Source organism: Dysidea avara, chromosome 2 (assembly GCF_963678975.1).
Source record: "Dysidea avara chromosome 2, odDysAvar1.4, whole genome shotgun sequence".
Lineage (NCBI taxonomy): Eukaryota > Metazoa > Porifera > Demospongiae > Dictyoceratida > Dysideidae > Dysidea > Dysidea avara.
The window spans coordinates 3,457,390-3,471,205 of record NC_089273.1 but is presented as its reverse complement, the minus strand read 5'-3'; the positions used below and the strand labels follow the sequence as shown (position 1 = coordinate 3,471,205).

Genomic DNA, 13,816 nt, shown 5'->3' with positions numbered 1-13,816 from the left:
AAAAATGCTACCAACAATTTTCTATTGCCATTGTAATCCAACGGTACTGGATCACACTGGGTGCACAATGCATACATATGCACTAAATGCATCATCCATCCATTCATCTATCCTTATGACTACATAGGCTTGGGCCTACTATGCTTGAAATTTGTGACTGGATTTGCAAAATGCAAATTTTCATGCACAAAATTTGACCCATATTTTGAGACTTCATAATTTTGGTCTCACAACATATAACTGTCTGAAATTTTCCATGAGTGTAACTTCAGTAACTGGCTATAGTTTGATAGAAACAGCAGCTTAATTGGTGTAAGGTGACAACTGTTACAACATGTTGTTTACTCACATGTAAAATGTTTAGCCACAAATGTGACAGAATTTTGGAAAATTGCCCATATGGGCACTCGTGAAATAATTAGAATTTTCATGTTTAGTGGGTTACTAATAAGAGCAGGGGACAGTTTTAAATAATTTCAAGACTTTTCTTGTAATGTAATGTATTGACAATGACTTGCAACCAATAACAAGTAAATTTGCACTATAAAGTTTGTGATTTGATCATTAAATGTGACCCAATTTTGGAAAATCAGTCTTAATGCACACTTGAAATACACAGAAATCCACACTTATATGAGTCACCACTAAAACACTTATGCACCTAGTACAATATTTAAAGGATTTTGTGTAATTTAGGGTACTCACTACTGATCTAATCATTGTAAAGCTGAGTAGATGCTTGTAATGTCTTATTTTAATCATAAATATTCCATTTGTAAAATGTGACATTAAGACTCCTTTTCCAAAATCCAGTCACAAATATTTTTGGTGTCACACGCACCCCTATGGGTGATATCCAAAATTCCGTCACAAATCTGGTCACATCTATATATTGATAACTCCTTCCGGTACTTCTGAAAAATGTCTCCCTTATATTGTCACACAGTATCTAACCTACAGTACTATTTCCACGTGTTTAATTAATACCCATCAATACTGGAGCTAGTTGTTTCAGTTCTCAAGACTCCATTCTGATAAATTTCTCCAGAAGTAATTTATGGGCATATAAGAAGCATATTTTGACATAAACATCAGCTAATTACCTTTCCAGCCACAACTAGTTGAAACAAAGTTAGTTAGACTATCTTCATGTAGTGAAGCAAAGTATTGTTTGTGATAAGTCTTGCAAAAATACGGCTTGTGGACACATAAAGTTTCCTATGTTTTAACTTTTTATGTCACTAAGCTATAGCCACACAATTTTCAATGTCAATTCAGCATTAAACTGGCTATATACTGCAAGTTACATAATACAGATAATCTGTTCTAGCATCGAGATTTACCCTGTATGTAGGCCTGATTAAAATATGCTCAAAATTTTGCCCAGATCCTTTCAGGAATTTCCCAAAAATTTTCACCTATTACACTTTTCAGGTGTTCCCATTATGCTTGCATTATGCTCCTAGGTTAGCAACATTAGTCATGAAAATTTTAATCAGTGAATGCTCTATTAGAGTATGTTACTATGAAGTGGCTGTTTTATTAGAGAGTATCGATCTAAGGTGTTATGTACAATGATTTTGAGTGCTCTATTACAGTTTGCAGTTTTCACTGACTACTCTATTAGAGAGTATTGATCTAAGGTGTTATGTACAATGCATTTGAGTGCTCTATTGCAGTTTGCAGTTTTCACTGACTACTCTATTAGAGAGTATTGATCTAAGGTGTTATGTACAATGCATTTGAGTGCTCTATTGCAGTTTGCAGTTTTCACTGACTACTCTATTAGAGAGTATCGATCTAAGGTGTTATGTACAATGATTTTGAGTGCTCTATTACAGTTTGCAGTTTTCACTGACTACTCTATTAGAGAGTATTGATCTAAGGTGTTATGTACAATGCATTTGAGTGCTCTATTGCAGTTTGCAGTTTTCACTGACTACTCTATTAGAGAGTATTGATCTAAGGTGTTATGTACAATGCATTTGAGTGCTCTATTGCAGTTTGCAGTTTTCACTGACTACTCTATTAGGGAGTATCGATCTATTTTCATGGAATTAAGCTCCATAGTTTGAAACATCAACCTAATATGCCAGCATTATGCTGGTATAATACTTCAGCCTATTATGCTTTTTATTATGCTGGCATATTTGATGCAGGCCTACCTGTATGTGTTCACATTCCCTATTTTCGCAGGCCTGGTCACATTATTTCAATGATTTTCTGTTATTTCATCAGAGCCTACATGCCACTGCTGCTTGTATTTCGCCATTATTTAAGATTGAACCATTAAAATTAGTAGAGTGTACAGCACCAAAAAATAAGCATTTTGTGCACTTTGTGATACAATAATATTGTGAAACTTTCCACACAAATTGTACTACTCATGACATTTTATTTTAATATAGAGCCATCATGGATTTGACCTTTGGTTACCTTTATAGCCATTTTTCATTGAAAATTAGTAATATTATTATTTTGTCGTTATCTCCCTGAGGCATTATTTTACACTGTTAATACATGGTATTAAATTACAGGTGTTAATCTAAGAACTGTTATTGACTTTGATTTGAAGTTAATATCTCATTCCACTACAAATTATGATCATTTTAAAAAAATTATTTGCCCTTGGGGTGTAAATTACTAATGAGCAAGTAATTCATAGAATTTCATGGCTAATATTAATGATCATAACTTTGGAATGCAATCACCTATTGACTTCAAATAAAAGCCGAGCAGTCCATTTTAGCAACACAATTAATTTGAAACTGTGCAAAATGATACCTCAGGGAGATAAAGTCAATTTTCAATACAAAAATGGTTGTGAAGGTCACCAAAGGTCAAATATGCAATGGCATTATATCAAAAAAATTATGTCACAACTTATATGGAAAGTTTCATAATTGTATCAAAAAGTACACAACTATCGCTCTATGCTGCTATACTACTTGTCTAAACAATAAAATCTTGAGCATGTGTATTTCAGTTTTCAAGATTGTTGCATACATAGAGTAGCAACAATAGTGTTTGCATACATAGTGTTTTCCCTATCAATGCCCTCTTTGATATTGGTCTTCACAAGATATTAAAAAAGTTGAACTAAAGTGTGACTATACGTAGCTACATTAATCTGGACTATTATAGCTAGCTGTACTGTTGAGAGTACTAGAGATTACAGATAATGGTAATGACCTTCCTGCTCTCGCTGCACATTTGCAAGTTTCTGATGAAAAACCAAAGAGGTCAAAAAACCAAAGAGGTCAAATATTTAGCATTTAGGTAAGTTCCTATATATTACAGCAGACTAGAGCATCTATGTACATAATAGAGACTTAAACAATAATGTGTTCAGTGACTTGCAGTGGTATAAGATATACAAGGCTCAGAATGAGAGGTAATCATGTGTTCAGTTTCAATTAATGGTAGCAGATTTTAACATGACATGGCATGACTTGCTCCATTATAGTATTTGAATGTTCTCTTAGTGTGTTGATCTTTTAGAAACTTTTCCGTCTATATTCATAGCTAATAATTCTGGTTCAACTTTCAGTTTAATCATATTAAGAAGAGATAGCCATAAAATTCCACTGATTATTCTCTTGGATGCCCAATAATTCCAAATCTATGTCTGTAAATGGCTTATTGCAGTATTCTCACAAAAAAATGATTATTTTAAAATAGTTAAGCTGGCACAACAGGTACAAATCTACTTATTGTGTATAGATCTTGAGATTGCAAATCATACCCACACGGCCCTTTTTATTCTGGTTATCAGGCATGTATATGGATGGGTAAATATTAAAAAAATTGTACGTGCATATATGGTACATTCTTTGCATACTAGCTAACTCTGCAGATCTCCATTTCACTTACAAGACACTTAAAAGTACCTTTCCTAAAAACTAATGGTATAAACTGGCAGACTGCAGGGTTGACTGTGGTAGAAATGCAGTGTACTGTTGGCCATTGTTATGCACATTACATGTAACATTGATGGTGTAAATGAATAGTAGCAAGTGTTTGCCCTATCAATGCCCTACTGTACTTTGTATAGTAGCCATGCCACCTATTGAGTTAATGGATTATTATCCATGAATCCAAAAAACAGTAACTGCAGTAATTTTGTACAGATGGTTACACCACATTGTACTAGGATACTTTATTATTGTACAATCCTTTGCATGGGCTGGTCAAGAGTGAGTATTGGAGGTTTACACCACATACAACAGCAACAGACCACAAAATTCCACTGCCTATCATAACTTATTGATTTATATTAACTTTTTCTAGAACCACTAATTTTGTGGTCTTGCAACCAAACCATAGCAAACACACACACCATGAACCAATAATGATTGAGAAAAATTTAAAGTGAAAACAGCCTATTTTAACTATAAAGGAAAGTAATATTTGAAATCTTTTAAAACTATTAAACCATTTCTAGCTTATCTAGAAGCCATGATAATAATTACAAACTTGGTCTTTTGGTCTTACGTAACATGAATTTATTCCAATATTACAGGTGCAGTCAGAACATCTTTCAAATTACAGTAGTGGATCTAGATGGGTTTCTGGGGTTTAAACAGAAACCCCCTTTTAAATTTAGCTTGGTGGCAGTCTAAATACATACACATTGCTGTACTGACATTTTGTCATATCAAACAGCTATATACCAGTATTTCAGTAGCATACATGCATCTGCACTTAACTGAAACCATTTATAGCTATTAAATCCTTAGCAACACTTCACTTTTCATTTCCCACTGCATTAAAAACAACCGAGATGCAGTCAAGTAACTACTCTAATAGAGTAATCAAAGCTACAGCTTATAGTCACCAATTGCCTATAGTTAGCTATAGCACTTACAGTTTAAAGCATTGGATTTATTGTAATTGCTAACTAAAAGTAGCCTAAAATCTGATATTAGAGCTTCTAAATTGCAACATTTTCTGGAGAAATGTCATCAAATGCCTTATTCAGCTATACTAACTTTCAGAAACTCCCTTTTAAAAATCCTAGACCTACCACTGAATTATGATAAAGCAAACTGTTTTAGTTGCTCTTCTGAAGGTGCCAATATTTCATTATAAAAGTACAAATACAATCCATAGCATGCTGCATAACCATGGCTTTACAAAAGTGCCTCATAAGAATATGACCTACTGACCTGCATGGATGGACATGTCCCTTGATCAGCTTTTAGAGCTGATTATCTGTTGCTTGGCAATAAAGGTGTAATATTTTATATGTGCACATTTGAGCACTTTATGCCTTCCATATTCTCTATTGGTTTTATCTGTAGAGTTGTTTGTGTGTAATATGGTAATTTTATCTGTTGGTATGAATCACAAACACTGTTACAGTACCATATTCAGGGGCGGATCCAGAGTTTGGAAAGAGGGGGGGCACCTTTCTAAAAAACAGTTGAAGACCAAAAAAAACTTCCTCAAAACCAGTTGAAGACCAAAAAAAAAAAAAAAAAAAAAAAAAGGTCACAACAATAATAGCTAGTTATCCTTACCAACTATATCACGTCTGTTATGCAAATTAAAATCCTATTTATAGCTTCATAGGTAAGCTACACTGCCTCATGAACATTGTGACTGCTTTATTAGAGTAATTGACTGCTCTATTAGAGTATCTCGATCTTGTATGCAATTTCTTGAAGGGAGGGGGGGCATTTGCCCCAAATGCCCCATCCTGGATCCGCCACTGATATTTGGCACTTTTATCAAAGTTAATGATTTATTAAACCAGGAACACATCCACAGCCGGCTGAATGCTGGCTGTGGGTGCATGCCTGGTTTAGTAAAATTGTTTTCTAAAAAGTGTGCATGTGTACCTATCTATCTACGTATCTATCTACAGATGTTTGTACGTTTGCACCAGTGTGAGCAAAATCATTAAATGATAAAAACAGATTTTACATAAGAAGTAAAAGCAAAATGAAGTCTGTATTAAATTTCCACACAGGTAAGCTTTGCTCTGAGTTGGTTTCTTCTCGGTGGTCTGTAAAACAAGTATGGCGACTATTCATATACTTCGTTAACGGTCTTCCTTTCAGTTTTATAGACGTTTGACATCTTTAAAACAACATTAAAGGACTCTTAGGATACCAGAGATAGTGTATCCTTTGGGTAGAAATGGGGGTGTCACCCATACTTGCGAGAACAAAAATGATAGGAATCCTCGAGGCTTTCTCTAAACAATCCATGTGAGAAAACATGATAGACACACTATAAAACAGTTGAGAATATACTTTTGTACGTAATTTGCTGTTTAAAGTGGTTTGTTATAGTTACACTTCCTTAGCAGTGTAGAGCAACATAATTACTGCATTACAAAATAATTAATGAATTATGAAATATGCTAAATTACTGTGACAGTAATTACAAATCTAATTGTCTAGCTGAATTAATAATAACAATAGCATGAATATATAGTGCAAATAGGGACCCGCCGATTATGCTGGCATAATTTTGAGCATAATAGGTACCTAAAAGCATTGAGCATAATACCAGCATAATAGGTTAAATATTTGTAAGATAGTATAAATTCTTGCTGGAAAAATGACAATTGCAAAATAAGATCGATATACTCTAATAGAGCAGTCAGTAACTCTAATAGAACAATCATCAAACTGACTGTTCTATTAGAGTATATCAATCTTTTCTCTCACATGCAGCAAGAATTTATTATTTGTGTTCCAGCCACTGATTTTTTTTCTTGTTAAACTAGTAGCAAAGCATATGAACTAAGGCATAAACATTGAGCATAATCGAGCATAATAGGTAAATATTGAGCATTAATTAAAGCATAATAGGTGAATTTTTGAGCAGTGCAGCATAGCATAATAGGTAAAATTATGAGCATAATCGGCGGGTCCCTAAGTACAAATATATACATGGTTTATTACTATATGGTTAGAATGGGATAGTATTAACTGCATCGGCACCTGGTTTTTAGAAGTAGCATTACATCAACTTGTTCTTAATCCAATGTTACTAAATATTTATGCATTCTTAACTTCTCATTAATTGACATGTAATTCAAATGTTGTCATAGAAGTATGGGTTATCCTCATGCCACATAGTTAAACCATGAACCAAAAATCAGACCAATGAAGAACCATGATGATTCTAAGGTTTGAAGAATATCACTTGTGAGTGACTGACAAGAAGAATAATGTGTGTAGTTGCTGAAATATGGCAACAAAGTGGTTTTAAACAAGACACTGCGGTCACAAAATAAAATTTTAAATTCATGTCAGAAGCACTAGAAACATTATTTCTTAGAAATGGCTCCACCAGGACCTAGACAAGAAGGCAAACTAGTAGTATGTTTATACAAAATGTTAACAACTTGTTTGACAGTCCTGATTTTTGGTTCAGGGCTTTATTGAGCAAAACTATGCATGAGCTTATAGGTGAGTCAGTTGCTAAGTGTGTTGTTTCTATATTATCTTGTACTGTTACATGTGTTTTCTTGTACATTGTAACTGTCCAGTCAGCACGCTATTATTCTCCCAAGCTTGTTATCAGCTGATACACAACACAACAACATCAAGCCCACCTTAATTACATCATAAAATGTTTGTTCAACAGTCGCTCACTATCCCGTAATCTTAAATTAATAAATCAGTATACATAGTTGGTTATTTCCAGATGAGTTAACTAGATGCATGGCACCTGATTTTTAGAAGCAGCACAACACCAACTTGTTTTGCTTAGCCACTCTCCTATACTACCTACAGAGCCTTCCCCAGAAAGTGTCAATTTGCTAACAACATTAAAGCCATTAGATTTTGTTTATTATATACATTCCTTTAACCACATCAAAGGTATTTTACAAGGTATAGTGGTGCAGCACTACTCTACCACTCTTTAGGGAGCACTCTGTAATAGGTGAAAATTTTGGAAAATTCCAGAAAGCAGTTTAGGTAAATGTATATTTGACTCAGGCCTTAATTATGCTCTTCAATGCTTCCATTATACTTGCATTATACTTCTACTGTGGGTTAACAACATTGCTTACAACCATCTTGGAATGTTATAATCAGTAAATGCTCCATTAGAGTATTCTACAGTATTACAAAGTGACTGTTCTATTAGAGATTATCTATCTAAAGAGCTATGTATCATGCATTTAAGTGCTCTATTGCAATTTCACTGACTGCTCTATTAGGCAGTATCAATCCATTTCCAGAAGTTAACCTCCAGAATTTGAAATATCCACCTAATATGCTAGAATTTTGCTGGAATAGTACCCTATTATGCTCTTAATTATCCTGGCAAATGACAGAGGCCTATACTACTTATTTTTACCCAAAATTATAATGGCATATTCTATGAGTCTCCAATAGGAGTCTAGTGTAGTTGAGTATTTGTTTATTTAGGAATGACTTTTCTTCTACAGCATCTACATAGCTTACATATTAAGAATAATGTGACTACTATAACTAATATTCACACATGCATAAACTATAGCAGCCTTCAGGTATATACAGTAACTTCATCACCAAATCCACACCATCAGGCTAGATTCAGTAGTGCAATAACTGTATGTTGAACCTATATTTCAATTTTTTCGTTGTTGCATTATCCGTATGTATATTTGTGTTGCTAGAGATGCATCTGCCAAGTTGTACGAAACAGGATACAATGGCAGATCCACGATGGGACATTTGGGGCAAATGACCTCCCCACCTCCCCCATCCCTAATCCCGCCCCTTACCTTGTGGAGTAGCCATATAGCTAGCTGCAGTTTTGATTAAAATACTGAACTTTATGTCAGGCCAAGATCAATTTATAACGCATGAAATATGCACAATTTTACTAGCATTTATTGTTACAAATTCACCAGTAATCAAAGCAAATCAGTCAAACTAGCCGTAAAATTGTCACTCAACACCTTTGTGCATACTAAGCACCACTAAAATAATTATTGTGTTGCGCTGCTTTTAAAGACATTAATAGCCTTTTAAACAGCTTTTAAGACTTCACAACCATCTGCAAAGGCAAAAATGGCAAAATCAACATTGAGAATACTGTTAAGAGATGATTTTGTTTGCTGCTTCAAAATTCAAAAATACAGCAACTAACAAGATAATCTGGGTCTCCCCAACCACTTACAACTTAGCCTGTTTGTGTCCCTCCCCTTGCCAGCTGCTGGATCTGCCCCTGGGATACAGTGAGAGTGACTGTATTAATGTACAGTGTTTAACTAGGTACCAAACTATTATGCTTTCAAATATTTGCTGTTCAAAGTATAAACTTGTTATGTTCACAGTAAATACGCCTTAGCCATTATTAACTTTAACTCATGATTAGAAGAAAAGAATTGTTGTCCATGATATAAATTTGACATTTGGCAGCTTTACAAAGTAGTTACTGATTGTTCTATTAGAGCATGTATTGGTAAGTTCACTTGCCTGAATATATATAGGTGGCTTGCATCACGCAATGTTCAAAAACACCTTAAATAAATCAAATACATTGTTATATAGTGACATGCATATATTAAGCCACAATCTTTAGTTGCATATGTCACATTGTGACATAAAACAAAGAATCGCAAGAACTGTTACTTTAAAGGTAGACAAAAAAAGTGAAAGTCTATTGTGCAGGTGGTAAGACCAAGCTCTCCTTATCAACTTTGTAGCATTCCAAGAATACTAAAACTTTCTACTCAAAAAAGCATGGAGTTGTTGGCTGTAGTGGTTCATGCTATCGAAACCCACACTTCATTATGCTCCTCTGAAGCAAGATTGGTTTAGCATTTTTACAAAGCTTGGTTAGCAGTACCAGGAAACAAACAATAGCATCACTGCTAGACTTTTCCCCAGTCACTTATCCACCTGGCAGGGAAAATAATTATCTTATGCATATCTTGCCAGTGGTGCCATCACAAACATTTCTCCTTGTGTTTCTCTGCCTCTACCTGGTGTACTGGACTCTTAAACATAATTCAAACAAGTTGATGTTGTGCTACAGTTTTGGCATCATTCAGCTGTTGTCTTAATGCATCGAGGGTTTAGGTAAAAAGTCACTCACAGTTGAAGACAGAGTAGTGCCCTTTGTGACTGGGAACATCGCAAGGATTGCAGGCATAATTTTGGGAATAAGTATGTTTGGGAACCAGACATTATACTAGCATTTTAAAGCAATTGTAAAGCTTTAACAATGAGAAAATCTGCAAATTATACAATTACATTATATACTATAATAGAACAGTCAACAATTGCAATAGAGCAGTCACACAATTTCACTACTCTATTAAAGCAGTCACTTGGAATAATGAAATTCTCTAATATATCAACCGGCTATAAGAATAGAGCAATATTTAAGAATGAAAATCAAAGTAAATGGTCTAATATACACCATTTAACAGGCCAAAAATGGGCATAATTTAATTTTTCCAAAGCACATTTTGAGCACTTCCTAAATGTATAATACTCAATTTTAAAAGCATAATATGTAGCCACATGCCTAAACATTACATCTGTGCTGTACTACAATGTACATGTTAAAGTGAATATTTAACACTGTGAAAAAAGAGGAATATAAGATGGTATATGTAATGGCTTAAACTATACAAATAATCTCAGTATAGTCTTGCATTATAGTAACTATCTTATACTTTAGTATAAACCCCATCTTATATTATGGGAAACAGATTATATTTTAGTTTAATACACATTCTTTGTATGGCTTTGTTTACTTAACTAAAAGTGATAACTTTTTAGCTTCACCATCAGGTCTCATTATTGTCTCACTTTTAGCTTCACCATCTCATTATAAGCATCTCATGTGACTTAAGATTTTTTTTTACTGTACCAAACAAAGTCATGATGATTTTACAATAAGTAGCTACACTTCTGTTAATCACTATAGCTAGCTAACTAGCTTCAGTTTGTTGTGATAATTTCATACGCACACATTTTTATATAGCAAAGCATATAATACCGCTAAAATTAATTATTCAATCTAAGAGCCATACAAATCTAGATTTTCTTGCACAGTTAGCACACCTGCAAAAGTTCGTAGTAATGCTTGTTCAAAATTGAAGGGGTCAGTGGTGTGCGCATGCGTATTAGATGCAATTAAGTCGCCATCTTTGTCGCTATTGTTGTATCAGAGGTTGTAAATGTGAGTGATACGACGGTGTATCTCGCGGAGAGAGTGTGCGCGATTGGCGCTATCGTCCAATGAGCCACGATGATAGTTATGGACCACAACTGTACATCCCTGCTGGCTGTAGTGGTGAAGTGGCGCGGCCAAGTGGACAATTCCTTCGATGGCAGCAATCAAAAACAGCTCTAGATGAGTAAGTATTAGACTAAAATGATAGCTTGTACGATAGGTTTAGCCGTATTAAATTGTTTGTTGTGTATTGTATGACAATGGCCTGCAAATGATTCAACTTTGGTGTTCAGTGCTGTGTACGTATTACATGTTTTATATCCTGTTATCTCAGCTTATGGCGGATGACGAGTGGACACAGTCCATCAGCCATCAACGGTAAGAGTATACATGGTCTGCTCTTACGATTTTGTATATTATCTCTTCAGAGGTACAGTTTCTTGTCGAACCTCTTAGTGCTACAGGCTGTCAGTGTACAACATCTGCAGTGTTAGTTTCCTTCAATGGCAGCTGCTTCCTTTAAAGAATCTGGTAGTGACCATATGCGGACAGTTTTGTTCTTTTTTCACGGAGTTGATCAACGTCATCTTCTAATTACTTATAGCTGTAAGTGCATTAAGCCTGATTGTGTTTTTATTCATTCTCTTTTCAATAGGGTAGAATTACAGACTTGGTCTCAGTTCTAGGAGATTCTTCTTATTGCTAACATCTGTAAGTAAGTACACTGAGAGTGTCCAGTATACAATTTATATTTATTTACCTTCGTTTAGGTTTGTGGAAACTGGTCTCATTTCTTCTGGCATGTTTTTCACTACTTTTTATCAACAGCTGACGGCTGCTACCTTGTCTGGTACTGTAAATGAGTTGAGTGTTTTCAAGAACCTGTTCCGTCTTGTTTGTCCTTATTTCACTGACCATGCTCGTATTGCTAACAAAAGTAAGTTCACTGAGAGTATGCAAATTATATTATATTTAGTCTTGTTTCAGTTATACTTAGTGGTTACAAGATTCTTGGACTTGTTTATCAGTGTATCAGATGCTTCTTGTGAGCTTACGTAGCTTACGTAACACTTTAGCCCAACAAGTCACATACTAAGTGGCTGTTTTATGTCTGGTTAGACTCACTGATAACACCTGTAAGTACACCAAATAATCCAGAATATGAATTATGTTTGCCTCCATTTAGGGTTGTGAGACCTGGTCTTATTAGACTTGTCTTAGATGTACATGGATTGTCGGTCTCAGTTTTAAAAAATTGTTACAAACTGTAAGTACAGTGATTGTTCAGTATACGCATTATATTTACCATCTTTAATAGAGTTGTGGGACCTAGCCGCCGTTCTACATGGTAATACTAGGTTTCCAGACAAGGTCTCAGTTTTATGAGATTCTTATTGTTGCAAACTGTAAGTCCAACGATTATCCAGAATACACATTATATTTACCATCTTTGTATTAGAGCAGTGGGAGACGACTATCAGATTGTCACAGAGTTCTACATAGTGATGATAATACAGGTAATTTGTAATGGAACTTGTGAATTGTATTTACTGTCTTACCTGCTGCAGTTGGATAAAGACTGATAAATGACGAAATTGATTTGATACTGCCATGGCCAAGGAGACATTGATTTACTAGCTGTACTTATTGTGGTTTTAACATATTTACAGAATTAAATTCATTACAAATATATTATTATAGAAATTATTTAATTAAGGTAGCCACAGATTATAGGAAAGTAAAAAAGTACAGTAGTATAGTAGCCAATATTTGGTTGAAATAGGCTTAGTATAGTCTGATAATACACCGCACTATACTAGTGATTTAATCTCTAATATATGACTGTCTTAAATGTATTCAATAAGCTTGTTATAGCAAAGTCCTAATCTAATAATATATGCTGTACTATTTCATTCCAATACTAACATAATAAGACTGTTATAGACCTTATTATTCTGAGCTTTTTTCACAATGTAATATGATTAGCAAGGTCAGCAGTTCTCTACTACTTATATACAAGTGCAATTTTACTATACCACAAAATGATACAGTCTATAAAACATGCTTTGAGTTAAAAATACATAACAGACAATGGAGATGAATGTATAGTACTAGTTGGTTTATAAAAATGTTATGCCTTTGAGTATTCCAAATATGTACATTATCTTACTGAACACCTCCTTACTTTACAATATTTTAGTCAATTATTTAATGTGTGTAGGAAAGACTACTACTACTACTACTATAACCAGCAAAACACACTATAGTAAAGTTTATATTAGCCAACACCAAATTGGTACATAAGGCTCATGACCAAGTAATAGTTTAACGTATACATAAACATTTACAACAATTACTTACTAAATCCTTTATAGTAATATCAGCTCCTAGTTGTAAATATAGCCTGACACAGTCTATCTTGTTCTGCTGCACTGAATAGTGTAGCCCAGTATACTCCTATACAACATGTGATGGAGAATATTATCACTATGTTTAAAATAATATAAGTTGTTAATTAAATGTTATTCATTTGTTAATGTTTGTTTACACTGTATATTCCATAAGAATTAGCTTTAAGATACTTGCTACTCACTCAGATATGCATGCAGTTATAAAATTAACCATTTAACTGTTACTTACAATCAAGTACATGCTGAATTTAGATTCTACCAAT

General features: G+C 34.2%; 1 protein-coding gene across 1 annotated transcript in view; it reads right to left on the bottom strand.

Annotated features, from left to right (window-relative positions):
* The window catches only part of LOC136246436 (TNF receptor-associated factor 5-like), a 31,594-nt gene extending 17,988 nt beyond the window's left edge, over window positions 1-13,606 (bottom strand). Inside the window, exon 1 of the mRNA XM_066037879.1 lies at window positions 13,504-13,606. The gene's annotated coding sequence lies outside the window, so the exon portion shown is untranslated. The remainder of the gene's footprint in view (window positions 1-13,503) is intronic.
* Window positions 13,607-13,816: the final 210 nt, after the last annotated feature.